Source organism: Eublepharis macularius, chromosome 2 (assembly GCF_028583425.1).
Source record: "Eublepharis macularius isolate TG4126 chromosome 2, MPM_Emac_v1.0, whole genome shotgun sequence".
Lineage (NCBI taxonomy): Eukaryota > Metazoa > Chordata > Lepidosauria > Squamata > Eublepharidae > Eublepharis > Eublepharis macularius.
In genome coordinates this window covers 110874920-110887641 of record NC_072791.1, presented here as the reverse complement: position 1 = coordinate 110887641, position 12722 = coordinate 110874920, and the positions used below count along the sequence as shown (strand labels likewise).

Here is a 12722-nt window from a genome sequence, read left to right as displayed (position 1 = left end):
GTATGCAAGAATTCCTGCCACAGAGAATTTTATGATGTATGTTAAGAATATATTGGAGAGTAGGTATATAACTAAACTCAAGAGTCCGATTAGTATTGTGTGATAATTCTGGAACAATTTATATTTACTTTGGGAATCTATTGTCAATTTAATTGTGTGTTTAAGTGGTGAAAACCACCCTGAGTGCAGCAATCAAAAGGAGGATTTGCAATCTTAAATAAAATAATAAAGGTTATGAACTGTTGTAATGGCACAGAGAGTTGGATCCAGTTCCCTTACAAAAAGTGAAGAATCTGCCTATGCAATGTTCCCTTAACTAGAAGAAGTCTTCCTCCATGGAAAGCATTTCCTTCTCAAATAGAAGAAATTTTCATCCAGCAGAGAATCCCTTGCTTAGTGGAATGGGAATCCCTTGCTTAGTGGAAAGGAACCATTGGATCCAATGCATAAAATTTATTTTAATCACAGAAGTAAAATCGGTATTTGATGAGTTGAGTAATTGAAGTTAGAAAGTGAATATGTTTTTCTAGACTAGCTGTGTGCTGTTTGATTAGTGTCGAACTTCTTAGAGCTACCCAATTAAGCTTAATGTCATTCTTTTTTTTTTCATGAGTTTCATATGAACACTTTCTCAAAGTGTTTTCTCATCTGATTAATGCAGTAAAATTTCTTTACTAAAATGAAATTTTATTATTATTATTATTATTTATTATTATTATTTATTCAATTTATATACCGCCCATCCCAGGGGCTCTGGGCGGTGAACAGTTAAAATTGATAAAAACAAAACTAAAATCAATATACAAATAATAAAACAAATTAACAAGGTGCAGTGGTGGGGAGAACCTTCCCCACCCCAAAGGTGGGAGGCCGACATGGCACCGCCCCCTTCAATCACCAAACGCCTGGCGGAACAGCTCTGTCTTACAGGCCCGGCGGAACGATAATATGTCCCGCTGGGCCCGGGTTTCCATTGACAGAGCGTTCCACCAGGCTGGGGCCAGGACTGAAAAAGCCCTGGCCCTGGTTGAAGCGAGGCGGGCTTCCTTAGGGCCGGGGACCACAAGTAAATATTTATTCGCTGATCGGAGCGATCTCCGGGGAACGTACAGGGAGAGGCGGTCCCGAAGATATGCCGGTCCCAACCCACTCAGGGCTTTAAAGGTAAGAACCAACACTTTGAACCTGATTCGGAATTCAACTGGAAGCCAGTGCAGCTGGCGCAGGACAGGTGTGATGTGTGACTGGTAAGGTATACCAGTCAGGACCCGTGCCGCCGCATTCTGGACCAGTTGTAGTTTCCGGATCAGGCCCAGGGGTAGCCCAGCGTAGAGTGAGTTACAGTAATCTAGCCTGGAGGTGACCGTTGCATGGATCACTGTAGCCAGGTCCTGGGGCGTCAGGTAGGGGGCAAGTTGCCTGATCTGACGAAGATGGAAAAATGCAGACTTGGCAACCGCCGTGACCTGGGCCTCCATCGATAGGGAGGCATCCAGGAGCACACCCAGACTCTTTACCACTGGCAAAGTTGCCAGTGGTGTCCCATCCAGGGCAGGGAGCTGTATCCCAACATCTGGCAGCCCCCGTCCCAGCTGCAGGACCTCCGTCTTCACTGGGTTCAATTTCAGCCTGCTCTGTTTCAACCATGCCGTCACAGCGCATATAGATGTTAAATAACATTGGGGAGAGTATCGCCCCTTGGGGAACCCCGCACACCAAAGGGTGACGGGCCGATAGATCTCCCCCAAGCGGAGATAGATCTCCCCCAAGTGGAGATATGAAAAGGGCTTAAGTTCCGTAAGACTCTCCATTTAGTGGAAGAGATTTCTTGGAGCCGACCTTGTACTAATCAAGAACAGTGTAAACCTTGTTCTCTCACCTCTTCTGTTGATAATTTGCTGCATGGATAGTATGTATACCTTAGACTGCTTTTACACTGTGTCTCAGCTGACTACAGAAGGGTTTCTCTTTATTTAACCCAGAGTGCTTATTTACAGTATTTCCAAGAAAATATGGTGGATGACTGGTGTCCACAGTTTCTAATAGAATTTGAAGTGAATGTTTTAAAATAATTTTTCCTCCCTATGTTTTCAAATCTCAATATCTTGCAATTGAAGTCATATTTCCCTGGTTTAACTTAAACCAGCAAAAAAACCCAAATAGATCTCTCGCCCCACTATTACCTGGCATCAGCTCAGCAGCAAGTATATTTTGCCCATAAAAATAGCAAGTTAGCTTCCTTGTAGAACTGCTTATTCTATATGCTATTCTAGCATCTATGTGCTCTGCCAATACTTCAGGATATGTGAATAAATCAGCAGAAATATGTGAAATCTTTTCTCTTCATCTGTGAGTGGTGGGATGCAGAGCTACCTCACACAGGAATGCTTCTGCAACTATGGAGACCACACTGACAGTTATGGCCCTGAAATTACAGAGGCATCTGACTACAGTGTACCTGAGCGTGCGTCAGGAATGGAATATAGCACAGATTACACTGATAAGATGCCTATCAGAGTACATCCCAGTGGAATGCTATCTGGAGAAAGGCAGAGGTTCGGATATGCCATAATGTTGTATTGTGTAGTGCTGTTACTGATATTACTAGTAGTACTTCCTGTTGCCAAGCATCATGACAGGCCTCTGTCATCTTTTCTTCTATTAGTAAAGGTATTATCTGTTTGTATGTGATGGGAGGAAAGTTCCTTACATTAAGTGCAGTGTTTTGCCTATTTTTTCCCAATTTGAAAATAAAACTTGGATAAGACAAGTTTTACTTGCTTTTTGAAATCCATATATTTTCCTTGTAGAAAAGGTATATGGAACTTTAGCTGTGGCTGCCTGTGAAAAGAATTGTGTGCTAAAGATGGAGCCATTGGTGGGACAGATAGTAATCTCCCCTGGCCAGAGATATGTGAGGCTGCTAGTAGCCAACAATGCATATACATATTTATGTCTACCAAATATTTAGATAGGATCTGTTTAAAATGTGATACAGGAGTTGTGTCTACCCTTATATAATTGTCTTTCCATTGTAAACACATTGAGTTGGTTTTCAATTTAGAAATACCAAGGCAAGTACATTTCAGTTTTTAAATGATACAGTCAATTAGAAAATTTGATCAAGCTTTAGTAAAGGATTAATTCTAGATATAGTAACCTAATCCAGTTAAGGTCAAAGCACACAGGTGCAAAATAGATACATAAAAGTAGGGAATCCATAAGGACTTGCAGGAGGCAGCTGATTTTCCCCTCCCCCACTATTTCCTCTTTTTCTTGCCTGAAAGCCCCTAAAGACAGTCCCTTTTTCCTGCTTCCTTCTCTCCTTCCCACCTACCAGCCAACCTACTTTTATCTCTTCCCCTGTATTCAGTTTACTCCCTTTCCCTCCCGCAGTGGCCTGTTCTAGGAAACACTGCACAGTGTTAGCTGCCAGGCAAGGCCCAGTCAGTGTTGGCACTAGACCAAGTTGCACTGTGGGAAACCCGCAAGAACTTGTGGGAGGCACTTCACTTTCTCACATATCTCCCTCTACACTTCTTCCCCTTCTCTCTCTACACTCCTTCCTCAGCTTTCCCTTTTTCCTTTTATCCTTTCCACCCAACCACCTACCAAATTTTTATCTGCCCTGCTTCTTCAGCTACAATTATTATTTACTTAATGCATTTATACCCCACCTTTCTCCCAAGGGGGACCCATAACAACCCTGGGAAGTAGATTAAGCTGTGTGACTAACCTATGGTCATCCAGACCTTCAGTGAAAGAGTGGAGATTTGAACCTGGGTCTTCCAGATCCTAGTTTGAAACTCTAACCAGTTCAGCATCCTGGTTTTTGTGGGGTTGCTGCAGTTGAACACTGGCAAGCAGCTAGGCAAGCAGTCATGCAAGTCGTGTAGTAGCAAGTTGCCCAGTCCTTGCTGGTGGGCCTGGCCCTGATGAGTCTTCCTTCAAATGACAGAAGAGCCCTAGAAAGGGCCTTGCCCCACTGCCCTGCTTTTTACTGACAGGAACCAATGTTTAAAGGCTGACAATACTATTGTGGTTGCCTAGCAGCAGCCAGTACGGTCACTGAGAGGGTATTTGTTCCTTAAAGCTACAGGCACTGCTTCTGTTATTGGGGGTTCAGGGGTTAACTCCACCTTTTTTTTTTAAGATTTCAGATTTTTCGGTAAACCTGGGGCTTTTCTCAGCTATGTAGAAAGATCTGCCTTGTCTGTTTATGGCCCCCAGGCCCAGATATAAATATTCACAGATGGGGCCATGTTGAGATTAGATATACTGATCAGGGCTTTTTTTCAGCTGGAATGCGGTGGAACGGAGTTCCGGAACCTCTTGAAAACAGTCACATGGCTGGTGGCCTCGCCCCCTAATCTCCAGACAGAGGGGAATTTAGATTGCCCTCTGTGCTGCTGAGCGGCGTGGAGGGCAATCTAAACTCCCCTCTGGAGATCAGGGGGCGGGGCCACCAGCCATGCGACCATTTTCTCTGAGGGCAACCCACTGAGTTCCACCACCTCTTTTCCCAGAAAAAAAGCCCTGCTGATGATCATAACAAATCTTAATTTTAATTATGACCAGAGTTATAATTTCATAGCAGAGATACTTAACTCACAAGGCAATCGAATATTGCAAGCTAGGGAGATTATTCATCAAGCTTGATATGCTCCAACTTTGGTGACTTTGCTAATTATAAATGAGCCAAAAGTGTTTTTAAAAGAACTTCTGTTATATGCATGGATTTTAAAAATGAGTCATATTTTTAGTCTTATTTAGATTTATTTGACCTTGCCTAATGTTCAAAAAATCTTTTGATGCCTATAGTTTTTCCTAATTAGCCAAGATGACTTTAATTCTGATCAATAATATTTCTTGAACAAATTTCAGAATCACTTTTACCCAAGTATCTACATTGAAGAAAACAGGGGCATCTAAGGGCCTTAGTAGCATGGTGTGGTTGCAGCTGGAGGGCTAAACATTGTGAACTCTCTGGAGTGACAGTAGCCAAGATTATGAAGATGAGCAGTTTTTGTAAGCTTTTGACACAGGAAGTTGGGAATGTTCTTTGCTGTGAAATGTAGGAATTAAGTTTAATGAAAAGAAGTTTAAGGTTATTTTCTCTAGAGAGAAGAACTATGATAATTTTGAAATATTTGATTTTAAGGCTTAATGTAGGCAAAGAGACAATGTCAGGAAGGATTCTTAACAACAGGTTTTATTCTGTTATAGATCCTGCTTTACTATCTTCTTCACCTTTTTTTTTCTTCTGCTCCAGTCTTAGAGAGCCCAGTCTGTCTAGCAGCAGACTATGGTCTCCCTGATGGGACGTACCTCTAAATTTTAACAATGAATTAATTTGCAAAGAAAGTATTAAAAGACAATTGAGAAAACACAGTTCTATATATTTATCTAATACAATGTCATCTAATTCATATTAGTTTGATTGAAACTTTGAGAACAACACAAATACGTTTAAGTCAGTGGAAGTTCTGCTATTAACATTAATAGTAGGAAGATTCTGCCTTTTCATTGGAATTAAATGCTAATGAAATCCTGATAATGTATTTTCACGTCAAGTCAAGCTTGTTTATAACTGATATCCAAAGGCTGTAGCAATCTTAACATGGAAGATACAGAATTTTTAAAACAGGGAATCATATTTTTATATAATATATTTTGAATCAAGTTGAACATAATCTACGTACTTTAAATCAGGATAAAGTTAGAGTTTTTTTCCAAAAAGGAACATTGGGATCTTGTTTATCTATTGTATCTCTCTGTGACAGAGTTGCTGTAGTACTATACAAGAGAGCTGCTACTACACAGGTACATAAACAGCAGGTTCTTTTTCCAAATATAGCTCTGGATTTGGGGGGAAGTTTTGGTTTATTCTTCATGATCATTTTGAGACACGTTTTCTTCTTTATTCCCTGAACCCTTCAGCCTGGATCCAACTTTCTCTAGAAGTCATTACATCTTGCACACAGCATGCATGAAAGTAGCTTCTTTGCTATGAAATATTAAATGAAAACAAATTAGGAAGAGATGTTCTCCTAACCAAAGCCCCTAACAGTAGAGATAACTGCAATATGACCCTTTTCCTGCAGCAAAAAAACCACGGAGCTTTTTAACGCTCCTTATTCCTTTTCCTTCTACCCACTGACATGGGGATTTTTGAGGAAGATCACCAACATAGTAGAGATTTCATTATAAAAGGAAAGGAAACTTGGGAACCACCCAAATGCAGTTCTCTAACTTGGATGAAGTCTGTAATTTGTGACAAACTGGATTAAATATGTGTGTAGATAATTGGTTTGTGGGAGAACTGAGATGGTCAGTATTTTAAAACTCATAGTTAAAGAGACTAGTCACTTTGAGCATGTTATTGATGATTCTAAAGTAGCAGTTTTCAATTCTTCTGTGTCAGCCTTTGTAGTTTTTAGGGTTGCAATATGGAAAAGAAATATAAAATACAGAAAATAAAAGAGATTTTTAAATTTAATGTAATAATGTGTTGTTCTGTTCCTTTTCTATCTAATACACACTCAGATACATCCCTTCAGGTTTACATATTTTTAAATGGGGACAGCCCCAAAAGAAAGTTGTGATTAATTGTCTACTAGTCTGTGACACAATGAAAATTTGATTTGAAATAACCACTAGCTAATGTCTATTTGGAGGCATGTACCCATTTTGATGTTGACTTTTACAACAGCTGAATGAGAGTACTCTTATTGAAATTGAAACACTTCATGTTTATTAGCTGATATTTGCCAAAAGAAAATGTCTAAACAATACCAAAAGAGAGAGGCGCGGTGTAAACTAGCAACACAATATGTATAACCGCACCCAACTAACTATGCAGCAACAATAAAGTATTGATCATAAACTTTAATTAATGATTCTCATGCACCAAATTATACCTTGAATATTTAAAATGTATGTATAGTATCACAACACCTGAGGTATATCATCCATCACAAATATCTTTTATAACATGCATAGGTACATACAAATGTTACCATGCTACAAGATTTCTGATACAATCAAAGTAACTGCTGACGGGTATGCCAGCAAGAGGTTCCCGTTCCGGATTTGCCCAGAAAATGTCTGGCAAATGAACCTCTTTATGCAAATTCCAGTATCTAGAACCTAGAAAAGAAGCCAGTTCTAAGTAAATTTATTTCTAGTTAGAATTGAGGTTTTTTTAAGGGTTTGGGATAGATCAGAGAATTTGCCTCTAGTGAAATGGGTCTGTATAGAGAGTATGACTGCCATTTAGACTTACTGCCTCTATTTTTGTAAATTCCAGGAGATTGGGGGGGGGGGAGCCAGGGGAGGGGTTTCAGTGGGATATAATGCCGTAGAGTCCACCCTCCACAGCAGCCATTTTCTCCAGGGGAATTCACCTCCGTAGTCTGGAGAGATTGGTTTTAATTCCAGGAGATCTCCTGGTTCCACCTGGAGGTTGGCAACCTTACTGCCATTTACAAAATTCTAGATGCAAATCTTATGATTTCTACTTAAAAGACCTCCAGTAGCAGGACTGCAATATCTCAGGACAAGGACATAAGAATTATCTCACTGGCTCAAACAAAGGTCCATTTAGTTCAAAATCCTTTTTCACAGTGGTCAGTCTGATGCTTTTGGATAGCTCAAAAGCAAGGATTGAACAAAAATAGCCTTCCCCTGTTCTTCCCTCATACGTAGAGCAGAACCACAAGTGACAAAAGGCACAGATTGGACACTTGTCAGCTTCCCTCAAGTTTTGATGGGAAATGTAGGCAGCTTGGCGGAATGTTGGATAAGTGACAGTTGAAAAATCCATTGGACAGCAGTCAGAGAGCGAAGCTGCGAGACCAGGATGCCTACATTTCCCATCAAAACTTGAGGGAAGCTGACAAGTGTCCAATCTGTGCCTTTTGTCACTTGTGGTTCTGCTCGTAGTGGGTTGTATTCATACTGGCTCTGAATATGAAAATTCCACTTAACTATTATAGCTATGTAGACCTGTCCATAAATTTACCTTACCTCTAAAGGTGGGCACAGTCCAGAAGACGGACAAAAATTCTGCACAGTCTGGCCTGGTTTGTGGTTCACGAACACACAGTTCATGGGACTCACCTTTTTCATGAATTTTGGTCTGTTTGGGCCGGTCAGTTGATCCGTGGTCTGTTAGTCCAGATATCCTGGCGCCAGTCTATCAATTCCCTAGGCAACGGAAAAGATGTCCGCAGACTTTTTGTAGCCCTTAAAAACTTAATAAGCAGCTCTGCCTACCAAACAGAGAGCTCCAATTCTGCTCTATGTGAGCAAGGAGGAAAAATTAATTCCCTAGGCCACCCAGAGGGGTGGACATTCTGCAGCCATGGCAACACCAATCTTAGCTCTCAAAAAGTAGATAGGCGGCTCTGCCTGTCAAGCAGGCAGCTCCCATTCTGCTCTATGTGAGCAAGAAGGAAGAATTAATTCCCTAAACAACAGAGGGGTGGACGTTCTGCAGCCATAGAAACACCAATCTTGTTCCTCAAAACCTTGATAGGCAGCACTGCCTGCCAAGCAGAGAGCTCCTATTCTACAAGGGAAGGGTGGACATTCTGCAGCCAATCTTAGCCCTCGAAACCTTGATAGGCAGCTCTGCCTGCCAACCAGAGAGCTCCCATTCTTCTCTATGCGAGCAAGGAGCAAGAATTAATTCCCTAGGCCACAGCTGAGAAGGTGACTGTGTGGTGAGTGAGAGGGCTCTTCCGCCACCCTTTTCTGTTTGATTTTGCCTCGTTGCAACTTTTTGGTGCTGCTAGCAATGCATGTCAGTTGGCATTTGTGACTCCAGTATCTACTGGAAGTTTCAGGGGGTGGCCGCTTTGGGGGGTCTGTAAATCGGACATCCGAAATGCAATCTTGACCAAAGTTGGAGAGTGGCTGGAGGAGAGGCTGCTGAAGATTCTCTGCGAGTTTGGGCTCTCTAGGTATGAAGGGGGCAGAGCCAGAAGTGACAGACCAACGAACCGGTCCGTGAATGGGGCTGGCTGTGAAAAGTTCATGGTCCATGGTCTGTGAAAATCAACAGGCCATGGGCCAGTGGTCTGTGGGGTTTTCCCAGTCCATGCCCACCTCTACTTACCTCCTTTTAAAGCAATTTAGGACCTATCACCAAAACTTGTGAGAGAGAATTCCATACAATTATGCACTGTATGAAGAAGTGCTTTCTTTTGTCTGTTCTGAATGTAATGACAATCAATTTCATGATATAACCTCGTTCTTTCTGTTTTGCATTTTCTTAAAGATACATTTTTTAAAAAGTGGAACCACTATAACCACTGTTTTCTAAAAAAAAAAAATGTTTGTTTACTGGAAATATTTCTGCCCTGCTTTTTGGTCACAGGACTCTTTAAGCAGCTTGCAATAATAGTGTTTAAGATGCAACATAAATTGTTGACAACGTAAAGCTCAGCAAATCAATAAAACATTAAAAAACCATGTGTGCTTCTAAGAGTACCACTTATTTGAATAATAACAGTATTTTTTTTTCTGAATCTGTCTTGGGGATTGGATGCAGGTGCTCTAACCCAAAAGACTCATGGACCCTAAAGTGAGAGACGCTGCCAAGTTTGATTTATATGCAGTTCATTTAGAATTTGCGAAAGAAAAAAAACTCCTCTCCAATTCAGTTAGTGGGTTTAATTTAAGAAGAGGGATCAGACCAAGAATAACAGCTGCAATTCTAAGTCTCAGCCTGTCAGAGGTTTCTAAAGAGTAATCACCATCAAACTGGGAAAACTGACTACAACCCATATATTTAGAAAATGTAAATTGCCAGCTTGATACAACTATAGGAAAGAAATATCAGTCTGTATTCATTACAGGTGATTTCTCATGGTACATCTGAAAGCTTTTTAAAGACCTACGAGAATTCAAGTAAGTTTAGTAGAATTTGTATGTAGAAAATAACTTACAACACACAGGAGCATTCATGTCTGTTAGCAATTGGACTGTGCAGTGGTGCATATCTACTGTCTCTAAGGTGTAAAAAATTTGAGTTTCATCTGGTGGGTCTGGTAGTATTTAATGCCAATAGTAGCAGAGCTTCTGAAAGTAGACATACAACAACTGAAAAGAAAGACATTATCTGTAGACTTAACATGGAATCTGACAAGATTTTCTCTTAAATTATATGCAGTCAGAGATGACATTTTGACATAAATGTATCTACAAGTCCATATGGTTTATTGTGGCATAAGCTGGTCCCACACATAAAGATCTGTCTCCCAGCACGTAGATTATATCTGGTTTCATGTTGACTTTCTATATTATAATACAATACACTAAGAGTTATTGTGGTATTTGAACCTCTGACAGTAGTTAACTGAGATATCTATTCTTAATGCCATAGAAGAATATGAGATATGGCCTCTCTAGCTGCCATATGCTGAGGAGCTCAAGCCCAAGAGAGGGACAGAACAACCAGGAGTGTTTTGGAAATGAAATGGCATCCCTGTGTGGAAGTTATACTTACAATGTGGTCATGTGGCAAAAATGTCTAGATTCTGGGCATTGTACTGGGTCTCTGTCTTGATCATTACTTGGTTTTGATTCCTGTTTGTCTGTCTGTCTTTATAAAGGTACTTAGCTTTTCTTGATAAGACAAAATGTGCAAGCAGTATTCTGCAGAGGCATTCAGTGAGAAATGGACCGGCTCCTTCCTCTACTGTTCTAGACAAGGAGAGAAGTCCAAACAAAGATTTTCATATAAGGAAGCAATGATGTGCTGCTTTGCTTACCTTTTTGCCTTTATGGACCAACAAGAAGAAAAGTGCGCAGTTTCCAAACTGCCCACATTGTCAGTGAGAAGAATGCTTTATTTGTCTGAGAATCTTAGCAGAGAGGAAACAGCTGTATAATACTCCACCCAGAATTTTTTGTTTCCTAAACTTATAACTGATTTCTAATAATATATAATTCTAAGGAAAAATATCTTGTAGTCTCTTATGAATTTCTGAGTTGATCTGGTCTTTCTGGTATTTGAAGAAAACCTATGGATAACCCCCCACCTCCTTTTTGCCTTCTTCCTTACCTCAGATCCCACCAGAGTATGCCCAGGTCAGAGAAGAGTGGGGGGGAGGGGACAGGGGACACAGTGGTGTCTGCTTTCTGGCCTTGAAGAGACACAAGTCTGAAAGAAGCATACAAGAAAAGAGAGGCTGCAAAGGACCCTGTGTTGTTTATATGTTGTTTTCTTTGTAGACAATTATTAACTGGTATAGTGCACCCTCCTTTTAAAGACACTGTAAAACCACTCTGTTGAGGGCAACTGATTTTTTGTGGATGGGTGGCAGTATGAGAGTTATACATAGGGCTCATTTTTACCCTGTGGTCATAACATTTAACTGGTTTTTCGTCAGTCTTCCAGTGCAGTCTCAGATGGGACTGTGCTTGCGCAGGCCTGCCAAATTCGTAGATTTTTCAGCTCAAAACCACCAGGGGGTGCCCTTGCCCCTCAGCGTGCATGCACAGCCAACTTCCTGCCAAAATGGCACCTTAAGGGGCTGGGCATCCCCATTCACCCTCAGTTCCTCTTTTGCTGTCATTGGGTACGGAGGTTCCAAGCTCAACGTCGTCTCTGGAAGAGAAACATTACAACAGTATTACTAGGAAGAAGATGTCTGAAAAGGCTCACTTTAAGTGATGTGCTTCGTGCGATCGCAAGATGACCCGCTCAGATGGGCACTCAAACTGCTTGTTTTGCCTTGATGAGAAGCATAACACCCAAATGTGCAAGTATTGTCGCGATTTTACTCCAAAGGCGAGGGCTGAAAGAGCCGGCAGACTGCAGGGCTCCCTCTGGCAAAGAGCCATGGTGGCCACTGATCCCCTGGCCAAAGCACTTCCATTTGCCTGTGCCTCGGAGCAGTCCATCACTAAACATGGCGGATAGAGAACACCCTGTTCCAATGTTTCACCACTGCACTCGGAGTTGAGACCACCGTCGGAGCCGTCTCTGCTGGAACCGACCGGTCAAAGCACCTCGGAACCAATGTTACCTGCTCTGTCGGACCTGATTCCTTCAAGTTCTAAGATCCTCGGATCCACACCCCCTCGGCATCGCTTACATCTCCATCAACTCCGACACCACGTCAACCCACCTCGACGCCTTCCCCTAGGACTCGACCTTATCAGCCCTCGAAGTCGAAGGATCAAGGTGCACCTTCGGATCCAATGCCTCCCTCTGATCCTGTGGGGAGAGGAAGAAAAAGAGACAACATGTTATCCTCCCGTGTATCCGAGAGTGACCGGGATGAAGGGCTTGGTTCTGAGCCTCCTAGTAAAAAGAGGAAGGAACCCGACTATCGGGACTCATCTAGAGGTGTTTCTGTTTCATCCCAAGAAGGGATTGAGGATGAGGTTATAATAGTGGAAAGGCCTCTCATGCCTACTGGTCAACCCAGATCCCCGACCCCCAGATCATGGACGCCGCAGTCCTTGAGAGAAGAGGAATTATCGGGACAGTGCTCAACACCCCATGAGTACCGCGGGGATAGCCCCTACATGAGAGGCTCATGGTGAAGGAATTTTTCCGCGGAGGAGATGCAAAGCAAATCTCGGCAAGGTACGCACTCCGCGCCTTCTGATAAGGAAGGGAGACGTCTTGATGCCATGGGAAGGAAGGTCTACACCTCAGCAGCGTTTAGCATAAAAATAGCCAACTACTCTGCTATGATGACAGC

General features: G+C 41.9%; 1 protein-coding gene across 2 annotated transcripts in view; it reads left to right on the top strand.

The window, feature by feature from the left end:
• Positions 1-12722, top strand: part of MPPED2 (metallophosphoesterase domain containing 2) — a 299248-nt gene that overhangs the window by 171089 nt on the left and 115437 nt on the right. The window lies entirely within an intron of this gene.